Below are 13,911 nucleotides of genomic sequence, written 5' to 3'. Positions count from 1 at the left end.
GTGGGCTGGAACTCGGTGATGTCGATGCCGTTGTCCGTGTACACTTGCAGAGCGTCGTTCTGTGTATAAATTATTATATATTTTTTTGCAAAATTACTAGGCTTAAATAGATTCATATTCTTAATTCTTACTAGTTCGAAAGATCAATAGATTCTATTGTATATTTTCAGTGGGAAGCATAGTTTTTCAAATTTTTCATAGGCTCCTTGTAAGCTCTTCAGACGGACATTAGGAAATATAAAGACAGCTTCGGCTTCAGTGTTTTCGCATTAAAAATGCGGACAGCTGTTATAACACTACTATCCCAACACCGCTCCCCACATCGTAATATCGGTCATTATTAAAACAGAAAAGGTGGATTAAATATAGACAATACATCGAATTTTATTCACTCATTGAAAAGTCACGCATTATTAAAAAAGACGTATCTTTATAAGTTAGGAGGAAAATCTCACACCCTAATTTTATTAGTAATATTTTCGTTGATTTAAGCAAAAGTGTGTGGCGACTTTAAGTTGATGAAAAAAATGTGCAAGCTCTATATATGTATAAGTGTGCAGGCAATGAGTGGATCGTGATAAATTTGACGATTTATATCCCGATTATTGTGGTTAAGTTCACGCAAAAATTGATTTATATTTGTTTAATGCTCCCGTAGAATAATGCAATTAAAGAGGAACCATAATAGTTCGATACACATATTCAAACAAGTCTTTTGATTTTGAGTGTAAATAGCGTTCCAAAGCCTGACCAGCCGCCTATACTTTCAAAAAAGTTTAGGGATCGTAAGTTCATACGCCAATCATTGACGGCCTTTTAAGCCAAATCCTTACGTTCACTTAGCGAGTTTTAAAAGTATGGCCCCTGATCTCTGCTTCTGTTGGGTATCCCTGATGTATACATTCAAAAATACTAACAATAGTAACAATTCATAAAAATCCACCAGTGTCTCGAAGGCATCGCGAAATTATGCTTTTTTACAGTTTAATTACAATATTTCGTAATTATTATGCTTTTTTACAGTTTAATTACAATATTTCGTAATTTTCATGCTTTTTTACAATTTAATTATACTATTTTGTAATTATTATGATTTATTTACATTTTAATTACAATATTTCGTAATTATTATGCCTTTTTACAGTTTAATTACAATATTTCGTAATTTTCCTGCCTTTTTTGCAGTTTACTCACAATATTTCGTAATTATTATGCTTTTTTAAATTTGAATTACAATATTTCGTAATTATTATGCTTTTTTACATTTTGATTGCAATATTTCGTAATTTTTAGGCTTTTTTACAGTTTAATTATAATATTTCGTAAGTATCATGCTGTCTATACATTTTAATCACAATATTTGGTAATTATTCGGCTTTTTTTACAGTTTAATTGCAGTATTTCGTATTTATTATGCTGTCTTTACAGTTTAATTACAATATTTCGTTATTATTATTTATTCTTAACAGTTTAATTACGTTATTTCATAATATATATGTTTTTTACATTTTTAATTACAATATTTCGTAATTATTATGCTTATTTACAGTTTAATTACGTTATTTCATAATTTACATGTTTTTTACATTTTAATTACAATATTTCGTCATTATTATACCTTTTTTACATCTTAATTACAATATTTCGTAATTATTATGATTTTTACAGTTTAGTATGATATTTCGTAATCATTATGCCGATTATACTGTGTAATTACAATATTTTGCAATAAATATGCTTACCCCTCTATGTATTTTATTGACTGTCGGCAGATTTCGTAAGTATTACTCACCTCACTTTGTATTTCAGTGAATTTTATTTTTATTAAGCACATACAAATTTGCTTTAAAGGAAAGATTTACGCACAGAGGTAGCCATAGTCGCCGGTGACGCAGTCCAAGCCGCGCTCCATAAGCCCAGTCTGGAAACGTCTGTTCTCGTACCACCGGCCGAGGTACTGCATGTAAACTTGGTGTTAATGGGTGTATTATCCGATGTATTGTATCGGGATTATATGAGCACTATTTGAATATATAACAGGGAATAAATTTTATACTCGAATTCATAGCTCCGGCAAGCTACTGTCCATACCCGAACAAAATTTGGGTTCCACCTAGGCTTGTGCTCAGGAGTCGCTACACTCGGCACAAAGATTTTCTGGTTCTGCTTGGTCATCCGATCGAAATCAGCTTCTGTTTCTGACTCTTCTTTGCGACTTTATTATGTCTTGAGGGTATGAGGAGGGTTGGCCGAAGCCTGGACTTACCGAGCATGCATCACTTATAAGATGCACACTTATATATTGCTTAAATTTGCACGTAAGTTAAATGATGGCTTCTAACTTATACAGTGAATATATTTAGATTATTAATATTATATTGACATTGAAACCAGAGTAACACGCGCGACGACAGTGAGATATACAAGCAAGCGTTGTTTTCTCAGTGCCAACCATGCCGGGATTTATACAGTGGGGAAAATAAGTATCTTGTCAGTCGCCAATTGTGCAAGTTCTCCCACTTGAAATGATGATAGAGGCCTGCAATTGACATCTATAGATAGACCTCAACTATGAAAGACGAAATGTAAAAAAAAAATTAAGAAAATCATTTGTCGGACTTTAAGGGGGAGACAAATAGTGGGAGAACTTGCACAATTGGTGACTGACTAAATACTTAATTTCCCTACTGTATATAAGGAGGCAACAGTGATGTAGCAGAAGTGAAAGAACAGTGATTTAGTGAAGCGCAGTAATTATAAGTAATGAAGCAACCGTGATAATATTGGATAATGAATTCTGTTGTGCATTAATATTGAATTGAAAGTTGTGCAATAAGATTTCATTTTCGGTATATTTTTTAAATTGCATTCAAATCATATCCACCGTATCTCCTTGTAGTATCCGATGATCATTGGACGTGTGATTACATGTTAGAATCATGCAAAATTTCGATTTGCCCTTATATCAATACTGTGTTAAATCAAAATCTTAAATACTGTGTTCAATACTCTGTTAATTCAAATCTTAAATACTGTGTTAAATACTGTGTTAATTCAAATATTAAATACTGTATTCAATAGTGTGGTAATTCAAATCTTAAATACTGTGTTAAATAGTGTGTTAATTCAAATCTTAAATACTGTGTTCAATACTGTGTTAATTCAAATCTTAAATACTATGTTAAATACTGTGTAAAATCAAATGAAATCTCTAAATCAAAATCTTTCACTCACGGGCTCCACTTCGAAAGTCTGCATGTTAGTGAAGTCCGGGCACAGACCGAGCTCGATGTCTGCCAGGGCTACATTGACGAACAACAGAGGCAGCAGCAGCAGTGAAAACTGACTGTAGGGATGTGTTATATGAAGAATATTGCACTATATTTAAGACTACATTATCATTTAGCTGCAAAACCGACTATATAGGGATAAGTTACATATATGAACAATATTGTGATATATTCAAGCCTGCATTATCATTTAGCTGCAAATATTGCTCGTTCGTTTAGAAAAAATAATAGGTTATATTGTCTAAATTGTGATACGCTTTTTCTTGACTCGCAGCACGAGCAGAGACTATATTAGCCGTAGCACTGATATATATAAGCTTTTTTGCCTGACCAAACTGTGTCAGCATGACCTACATAATGGCGAAAAACGTGTCACTTTTTGGATAGTGTTTTTTTTTTGTGGCTGCGTCATTATTTTGGTTTGTTCATTTTTAGCGCATTTTCTCATTTATGAAAAAATGCACTATTGTGATCCCCATGTCCGTCTGTCCGTCCGTCTGTCTGTCCGTCCGTGACTTCCCGTTTTCGTCGACGAGAAAATGCGCTCTCTGTCACTGCAGTGAGAATTGAGTTATATTTTTTTTTGGTTTGGCAGCGTCATTTTTTTTGTTTGTTGATGTTTTGATCGACGGTTGCCTTTTTCATCTTGCGGCTGTGCGTGTTCTTAGAATTGAGCCTGGATTATTAGACAGACCATCTGACCTAACCTAGTCAGATCTGTGAACCGTAGCCATGATCCATACTTCAGTCATAGCTACGAAATGATGATTCACAGAAAGGGGCTTAATTGGGTCAAATTAATATCACAAAAATATCATAAAATACATATAATAATGATCGGGACCCCTAATATAAAAGAACAATCGTACAAGATATAAAGCGGCTTGACTGAACCTTGAAAATCAGAGTCGAGACTAGTTAACATTTCAAATCGAACGTAAAGTTTAAAAGAAGACGAAATAAAATATTATGGGTGGCTGCATCCCATCGACCTTTTCTAGTTTGATTCCGTAAATATCGCCATACAATAAAATTTGAAACTTTTATTCGATCTTGGGAGATAGGGATATTTTATTTGAAATATAAACACATGCGGTAAAGATTATGTATGTGACAGCAGTGCTAAGGTGGGTATAACCTAATATAGTACGTATTTGCATTCATTACTCCATTACTCTTACTTGCAGTCATTTATCTTACTTGCAGTCATTACTCATACCTGCAGTCATTACTCTTACTTGCATTCATTACTCTTACTTGCAGTCATTACTCTTACTTCATTTTGAAGAACAACGCTGGAAATTTCCCCGTACTTCTTAGTCGTCAGGCGGTTAGTGATTCACTGATTATCCTGCCGCTTGAACGCGTCTTCGTTAGCATCTGCCTTTCCCATGCCCCACGCGGCGACAGCGTGACATGTAAATATCAAGTGCTGTTATGTAATGCAAAATTACGTGTTTTAACTGTGTAACTTTGCGAATTTACAAGCGAAATGGAACATTTTTTTTTTGTGGTATGGTAGTATGAATTGAATCGATGGTACCTACCATGTAAAGGAAATTTTCTTTGACTTGTTTAGTCGTTAAATGGAAAATAGAACGCTGCTGTCCAGGTATCACTATAGATAATCAGAATGTTGCGTAATACTTTCGTGATTTTGCTCATATTGTACAGATGAAATTTTTTGTTGCATCACATTTTCAACCTTAAACATCAAGTTAGGTTTACAGAACTGTGTTTTTTTAATTGAATATCTGTAACACAAATCTGTCATGCATGAGGGAAGAGCAAAGTCATATTTAAATGTTATTAATCAAAATTACCAATGAAGATGTTTATTTATTTGTGAATATTTTAATTTGTGAACACAATTTTTCATTTTAGACGTGGATTCAGCAATAAAGACATTCTATTTATCTCAGAACTTCTATTATACTGTGTATTGTCGACTTACATTTAATATTCACTAAACAAAAATTTGGATGAAGCACTTACAGGGTTGGTTTAAAAATCAATCATTTTTCCTAAAATTATTCTGTCATTAGGTATGTCCAGCTCGAAATTTTGCCCAGTCCAATGTCGAGTGGATTGAATAGATTTAATCGTTCTACATGGGAGCGATTCAAGTGTTAATAATTAGTCTCGGAGATCAGGACGAAAATGTTATAAAATCATAAAGAATTTTTCAGAAGCGTGATGCCGGTAAAGCTTGCATGAGAGAACAGAGTCGTTTACACAATCAATGGCTTTTGCAAGTCAAAGGAAAATACGACTGTGCATCTTTTTTTTTTGTTTTTTTGAAACGGGAAGCCCTCTAGTCAAGAGTAGGGCTCATTAAATGATAACGAATTTCTTATTTGTGGCTCTAATATATCTTCACGTCTGCTCTGGTTGAAATGCTATCTAATTTATTTATGTTTCTCAAAAAATTGGATTATGCTCCTAATTCACTAAATTAATGACCAGAGTTATAATTAATAAAAATAAATAATACCTTCTAACTAAAAATTGATACGAATGCAGCAAACAAAATTCAAATTCGATCACTTTTTGGCAGATGAACCTCAAAAAATTTTATTTTATTACATTGATATTTATAAACTATATTTATACTCCAACTTGACGTGCCTGATGGTTAATTAACAGCAATTTCCATTCAATTCATGAGTCTTAATTCGATCCTGACCTACAAATACGAATAAAAAATGGCATAAAATTCGATATTAAATTTTCGACTACATAATTAAACGAACAATACCAAATAATTTTCGACTGTATAATTAAACGGACTATTTACAAATATTATAGTATTTCGTTTATGGAAGCCCGTTTTGTTAATTAGTTAAATTATCGCAGGCTTTGCATCAATATTACCTTAATTGGGAAAAAATCATGCTGAACTTTATGAGCATCATTTATGCATTATTATTTAAAATTTATATGATATTTTTCGATACTATAGTTCGAATATAGATTTACCAGTGTTGAAATGAATCCATTATTAAAATTTTCAAAAACTAGTAACGGCGAATATTTGACATGAAATTCTGAATAAATTTTAGAACAATTGACTTCTTATAATAAGTCGGTGACATTCATGTCTGAAAAAGTACATGCCAGAAGCTTGTGGAATTTTTTTCACGTTAGTTCATCAATCTGTACATAAATGCCTAATACAAAAGATTTTTTACAATTTCCTTCATTATTCATTTATTGAATACAATGTAAGCATTTCACATCAAAAATGTTATTAATTAACTGAGGTTCGTTGGCAGGATCCGAATATGAAAGCATGGAACAAACTATTGATAACTTTGAGAAAAGTGAATTATGACGATTATTATCGAAGAAATATCCTTAAATTTTTAAATTTAGTTTGTACACGCCAATGACTTATTTGAGATTGACGGGGACTGTGAATCATCAGATCACTTTTGAGTTGATGTTGAATATATAAGGCAGAAATTTTCACGAATTTTCTATTTTTTTTTGTCATTTTGCATTAGAACTGGCATGACAGGTTACAATGATGCACGATCGAAGACGGCACCGAACAGAGGAATATGAAGCGTTAATGGTCTTTGTGGCAGGTTTTAATGAAGCTTAAACGATCATTTATTGGAGTTCGATATCGCGGCGAACGTGGCATGGAGACGGAGACTGAAAGGAACCTTCAAACGACAGCCGTTCAAAATGGCTTCAATTATTCGGCCTTTCCAAACTTGAAGGTTTCTATTCCGATGCGAATATTTTTTACTAGACTGACATCGAATGAGAAAGAAAAGATTGAATGGCTTCGAACTTTTCAGACCGATTTGAGTGGCTAGAAGTTAAATGAGATTTTACGCACCTGAGAAACTGTCATGACATAAAAGCTTTCGATAATCGAGCGATCGGCTCCTAGATTTTTCTTCTCTATCTCATTTGATTTGGGAATGCGCTGGGGCGAATGGAAACGTGAGATGCCCGTTGGTAAAATCGAAGCTTCACGTTAGGATTGTTCGGGTGAATCGAATGAAATTTTGGCTCGCAGCGAATGAAGGAGGTTATTGTGGAAATATAGATTATCTTATTTATTTCCTGTCGTGAAGATGTATACAAAATTCCGTGTTTTTGTTTGTACTAGTCGGAATCATCATTCATGATTACTCTTACTTCATTTTGAAGAACAACGCTGGAAATTTCCCCGTACTTCTTAGTCGTCAGGCGGTTAGTGATTCACTGATTATCCTGCCGCTTGAACGCGTCTTCGTTAGCATCTGCCTTTCCCATGCCCCACGCGGCGACAGCGTGACATGTAAATATCAAGTGCTGTTATGTAATGCAAAATTACGTGTTTTAACTGTGTAACTTTGCGAATTTACAAGCGAAATGGAAGATTTTTTTTTTGTGGTATGGTAGTATGAATTGAATCGATGGTACCTACCATGTAAAGGAAATTTTCTTTGACTTGTTTAGTCGTTAAATGGAAAATAGAACGCTGTTGCCCAGGTATCGCTATAGATAATCAGAATGTTGCGTAATACTTTCGTGATTTTGCTCATATTGTACAGATGAAATTTTTTGTTGCATCACATTTTCAACCTTAAACATCAAGTTAGGTTTACAGAACTGTGTTTTTTTAATTGAATATCTGTAACACAAATCTGTCATGCATGAGGGAAGAGCAAAGTCATATTTAAATGTTATTAATCAAAATTACCAATGAAGATGTTTATTTATTTGTGAATATTTTAATTTGTGAACACAATTTTTCATTTTAGACGTGGATTCAGCAATAAAGACATTCTATTTATCTCAGAACTTCTATTATACTGTGTATTGTCGACTTACATTTAATATTCACTAAACAAAAATTTGGATGAAGCACTTACAGGGTTGGTTTAAAAATCAATCATTTTTCCTAAAATTATTCTGTCATTAGGTATGTCCAGCTCGAAATTTTGCCCAGTCCAATGTCGAGTGGATTGAATAGATTTAATCGTTCTACATGGGAGCGATTCAAGTGTTAATAATTAGTCTCGGAGATCAGGACGAAAATGTTATAAAATCATAAATAATTTTTCCCGGGCACGATGACGGTAAAGCTTGAGAGAACCGAGTCGCTTACGCAATCAATGGCTCTTGCAAGTCAAAGGAAAATACGACTGTGCATCTTTTTTTTTTGTTTTTTTGAAACGGGAAGCCCTCTAGTCAAGAGTAGGGCTCATTAAATGATAACGAATTTCTTATTTGTGGCTCTAATATATCTTCACGTCTGCTCTGGTTGAAATGCTATCTAATTTATTTATGTTTCTCAAAAAATTGGATTATGCTCCTAATTCACTAAATTAATGACCAGAGTTATAATTAATAAAAATAAATAATACCTTCTAACTAAAAATTGATACGAATGCAGCAAACAAAATTCAAATTCGATCACTTTTTGGCAGATGAACCTCAAAAAATTTTATTTTATTACATTGATATTTATAAACTATATTTATACTCCAACTTGACGTGCCTGATGGTTAATTAACAGCAATTTCCATTCAATTCATGAGTCTTAATTCGATCCTGACCTACAAATACGAATAAAAAATGGCATAAAATTCGATATTAAATTTTCGACTACATAATTAAACGAACAATACCAAATAATTTTCGACTGTATAATTAAACGGACTATTTACAAATATTATAGTATTTCGTTTATGGAAGCCCGTTTTGTTAATTAGTTAAATTATCGCAGGCTTTGCATCAATATTACCTTAATTGGGAAAAAATCATGCTGAACTTTATGAGCATCATTTATGCATTATTATTTAAAATTTATATGATATTTTTCGATACTATAGTTCGAATATAGATTTACCAGTGTTGAAATGAATCCATTATTAAAATTTTCAAAAACTAGTAACGGCGAATATTTGACATGAAATTCTGAATAAATTTTAGAACAATTGACTTCTTATAATAAGTCGGTGACATTCATGTCTGAAAAAGTACATGCCAGAAGCTTGTGGAATTTTTTTCACGTTAGTTCATCAATCTGTACATAAATGCCTAATACCTAATGCAAAAAAATGCCTAATACTTGCTCGCGTGATAATTTGCAATGTTCATACACTCCATGATATGATGAACAACATCATCTTGATAAAGTTTATACATTTACTATTTAATGAACTATGAATGCTAAGCCTATTGCGGCCTACATAACCTTTTGTGTGATCAAGGGAGAAAGGAATGGCTTAAGATCTCGTAATGAAAGTAGTTCTATGGGCTACAGCTTCATGTCCGCTGTAGTCGAAATGCTATTCAATTTATTTATGCTTTTAAATAAAATATATTATGCTTTAATTCACTGAATTAATGACCAGAGTTCTTCAGACGAGCTCGACTGAGCGGTAAACGGAGTAGAATCTCCCATGCCTCGACGGAAGCCTAAAAAATCATAGATGAATAATGAATAATTCTTAACGAACAGAATAATTCTTACTAATTCATTGTACGATTTAAAATTTTATTACAGGATAGAAATTAAACTTGAAATAAACGATACCATAGCAGAATTTGGTGCGGTAATGGAAAATTTTACAACAATAAAGGGAACAGATGGACCACGTACACTGAGCATTTTAGCTTATATAGGCATTCACAAGGAAGCATTTTGTTTTTCGTTCTTCTTCAAATTTATGATGTTTTCTTGTTATTTATTTTGTTTTTTGTTTTTCTCCTGTGTAAATAAAGAATTTCAAACCAGCAGGTGCCTATGGTTGAAAAAATCATAGAAAATGAATTATAATAACAGTTAACTTAAGTAGCATATCATGCCATTTAACCCGCAGAAATTAAAATTTCGTAAACGTTTCGTTTGCAAAAACGTAAACGATGGGATTAATTCGTAAAACGTGAACGTAAATTAATCCGGTTTTTGAGCAAGACCGACTTATTTCTAACTTGAACCCCCATTTTAGGTCACTTTCATTAATTATTGATTAAAATGTACCAAAATAATCATCGAGGGATAACATTTGAAAACGTTCACCAATTCCTGCTAGTGCTTATTTAACGACAATAATAAGCTGCTTGCTGGGCCAGGCGCTAGTCTCCAGTTCTCATTCGCGTCTGCTTAGCATAATGGCTTGAACAGGAGGCGTAATGCGTGGAAATGTGCGCATTATGCTTGAAGCCAGCATTTTATTCATGAAATTAAACGCCGTGGCACCATTTTGCGACGATGTCCTTACTAAGCATTTAGCCCTGACACTGCCCAATAATAATATTGTGTCGAGGTCGTGCTGCTTCTCAAGGGCAAATTTCATGGTATTTTTTTTACGCAATTCACGGACGCAAGAAAACCGGTTGTATTCTTGCGTCCGTTTTATTGTTCCTGTAATGAGCTACTAGAATATTTGTTTAGTGATAGTTTCCCTCGGAAATTCCAATTGGGTAAAAGAAAATAATTTATTATTATTTAAATACTTAGATTGTTTAAATCCTGGAAGGGTTAACTTATTTATTTGTTCGTATCAAATTTGAGGGAAATGGGAAAGGTCCCGCCTTTTTATTATTTGAAAGGTAAGTTGAACTCTTATGTATTCGTAGTGCCGGTAAATATTATCTTAAACATCGTTTTTGTCACTCTCATGACTGGAAGTACTTACTGGTAAAAATTAAAACGACAAAATTACATGAATTATATTTGATAGTATAGGTGCATGAATTTTAAACATTTTTATAGTTCTTGCTAAATAAATACCAACGACCATACGTATGCACCAGAAAATTATGTAAGAAAAAGTCTTGGATTGTGAACTGCACTGTATAGCGTTATAGAACTTGACCTTAAATTTGGGGCACAACACTCAACCATTCTGTCTGAAGTTGGGTTATTTATTAGGTTGAACATGAAAAGTTGGGTTATTTATTGGGTTGAACATGAGAAGTTGGGTTATTTATTGGGTTGAACATGAAAAGTTGGGTTATTTATTGGGTTGAACAAGAAAAGCTGATTTATTTATTAGGTTGAACATGAAATGTTGGGTTATTTATTAGGTTGAAGATGAAAAGTTGGGTTTTTTATTAAGTTGAACGAGAAAAGTTGGGTTATTTATTGGGTTGAACATGAAAAGTTGGGTTATTTATTAGGTTGAGCATGGAAAGTTGGGTCATTTATTGGGTTGAACAAGAAAAGCTGATTTATTTATTAGGTTGAACATGAAAAGTTGGGTTATTTATTGGGTTGAACAAGAAAAGTTGATTTATTTATTAGGTTGAACATGAAAAGTTGGGTTATTTATTAGGTTGAACATGAAAAGTTGGGTTGAACAAGAAAATTTGGGTTATTTTTTAGGTTGAACAAGAAAAGAAAGGTTGTACGTATATTAGGTTGAACAAGAAAAGTTGGATTATTATTAGGTTGAACAAGTTAATTAAGTCTCAGTTTCTTTAACCTCTTCTAAGGCGCCAGAATCAGATTGATATTTACGAATGGAGGTAAATTTTATTTGGACCTTATTTGTACAAACTGCGATCTAGCGGTTTTTTATCTCTTTAAAATTGAGAGTTTATGGTATTTTCAATTTTTTCCATTCACCCACGAAAAAGCCACAATATTTTTATAGAAAAATGAAATATCAAAATTGTTGTTATCGTTATAAAATAAATCGTTTGACTATGTTTGGATTTGAAAATCTTTCATGAAATCGTCTCTGCAGCAATAATTCCTACGAAATAGCCTTATTAATTCAAGAATGACACTTATTCAACAAAGGATTAGAATTTTAAATTCTGAAATTTGAAAATAAATTTCAGTTTTTACATGATAATCGTTATAATATAAATCGTCAGGCTATTTATTGGGACTTTTAAAAATCTCGTGAAATTGTTTTTGAAGCCATAATTCCAATGAAATAGCCATATTAATTCAAGACTGACACTTGTTCAACATAGGATAGGAATTTTGAATTCCGAAATTTGAAAATAATTTTCAGTTTTTTACATGATACTAGGCCTTAATTTTGATGCTTTTTGAATAACTAACATTATAGTATTATATCTACAATTGATTATACGATACTGTAATATTCGATGATAATTGTAAATATAATATTGTGTCCAAGTGTTATGCAGACACGACTGGTATATTGAAGCGCGCTCGAAAGCCTCTATATAAACACAATTTATACACGTTTATAGCCCCAGGACTCGTTGACTTAAACATTCTAGTACATTTACCAGGTCAATACTATCTATAAACGATTAATGTTTGTGAATTATCGGTGAAATCTATGAGCAATATATATATATAACTTATGCAAATCATATCAGCATGGTCAAAAGTTGCAAACCCTTGATAAAATGGTTATAATTTGACAAAATTCAGTTGAAGTGACGTTCTACGACTCAAAGAAATGTGCATCATCGTAATATCGGTCATTATTAAAACAGAAAAGGTGGATTAAATATAGACAATACATCGAATTTTATTAACTCATTGAAAAGTCACGCATTATTAACAACGACGTATCTTTATAAGTGAGGAGGAAAATCTCACACCATAATTTTATTAGTAATATTGTCGTTGATTTAATCAAAAGTGCGCCATTACTCCTAAGTTGACGAATAAATCTGCGTGCTCTGATTGTGCAGGCGTTGAGTGGATCTTGATAACTCTGAAGATTTAAATCTCGATTAACGTGGTTACGAGCACGTAATCTTTGACTTGGAATTTTTTTGATGCTCCCATAGAATTATGCAATTAAAGAAAAACCATAATAGTTTGATACAAATTTTCAAGCAAATCTTCAAATTTCAATCTGCACGGATCGCCTCATAGTTTTTTCTAAATCCTTTGCAATGTTATTGTCACGATTTTGGACACTTCCGGCGAGTTGCGTTGAGCGTATAACTGATCCCGATGTTTATCATTAAATATTCTGGGGCCGTACTATCAAGCCTCAATTAAGTTAACGCAGCGGTCCAAGTACACGCTGCGGTCCAAGTACACGCTGCGGTCCAAGTACACGCTGCGGTCCAAGTACACGCTGCGGTCCAAGTACACGCTGCGTTGACCCAGGTGTGTCCAGCGTGGACGATGATGGCTGGGAGCTGCAGAACCAGAAAGTTGTAGGTGAATGCCTGGCCAAAACTGCCTCTCATGGTCGCTTTTGAATCTAATGATGATCAACAGGCGCAAGAAGGTTAGTATTGTACAGGTGTAAGTAGCGCCGGCGTTGAAAAATATTTGAAGTTTGACTTTTCTTGACTAATAATTGCAATTTTCTTGAGGTTGTTTGGGGCTCAATCCAAGTTTTTACAGGATGTTGAATGCTGAGATGTGGAGGCTCTTCTAATATACACAATTAAACATACACCAGTTCATTCCTTTCGTCGTTGACACGATGCTAGAAGAAAAGATTGAGGGACAATCTGTTGAATCCACAAAATTACCAGCTACACACGAGTACAGATGATTGAAGATGTTCTTCCCCAGGGCTGGTGATTCTGGCATAAGTGATACCTGTAAAAAGTAAAAATAGTTACTCTTACATTTTCGAGCTCCATCAAAAATTGTAATGCATAGTCTATATATTCAGATGAACTTCAGGTTTTTTAAAGATAATATTTTTAATTT

General features: G+C 33.2%; 1 long non-coding RNA gene across 2 annotated transcripts; it reads right to left on the bottom strand.

The window, feature by feature from the left end:
- Positions 1-1,867: 1,867 nt before the first annotated feature.
- Positions 1,868-7,461, bottom strand: LOC108670989. 2 transcript variants are annotated; one of them, XR_001930778.1, is made up of 3 exons: positions 7,446-7,461; positions 3,235-3,346; positions 1,868-1,957 (listed from the first exon to the last, which is right to left on the bottom strand). It is a non-coding gene; the product is annotated as an uncharacterized LOC108670989 (long non-coding RNA). The 2 variants fall into 2 exon arrangements; XR_001930777.1 differs by lacking the exon at positions 7,446-7,461 and adding an exon at positions 4,567-4,627.
- Positions 7,462-13,911: the final 6,450 nt, after the last annotated feature.

Source organism: Hyalella azteca, unplaced genomic scaffold (genome assembly GCF_000764305.2).
Source record: "Hyalella azteca isolate HAZT.00-mixed unplaced genomic scaffold, Hazt_2.0.2 contig10324, whole genome shotgun sequence".
Lineage (NCBI taxonomy): Eukaryota > Metazoa > Arthropoda > Malacostraca > Amphipoda > Hyalellidae > Hyalella > Hyalella azteca.
This window is presented reverse-complemented; position numbering and strand designations above follow the sequence as displayed.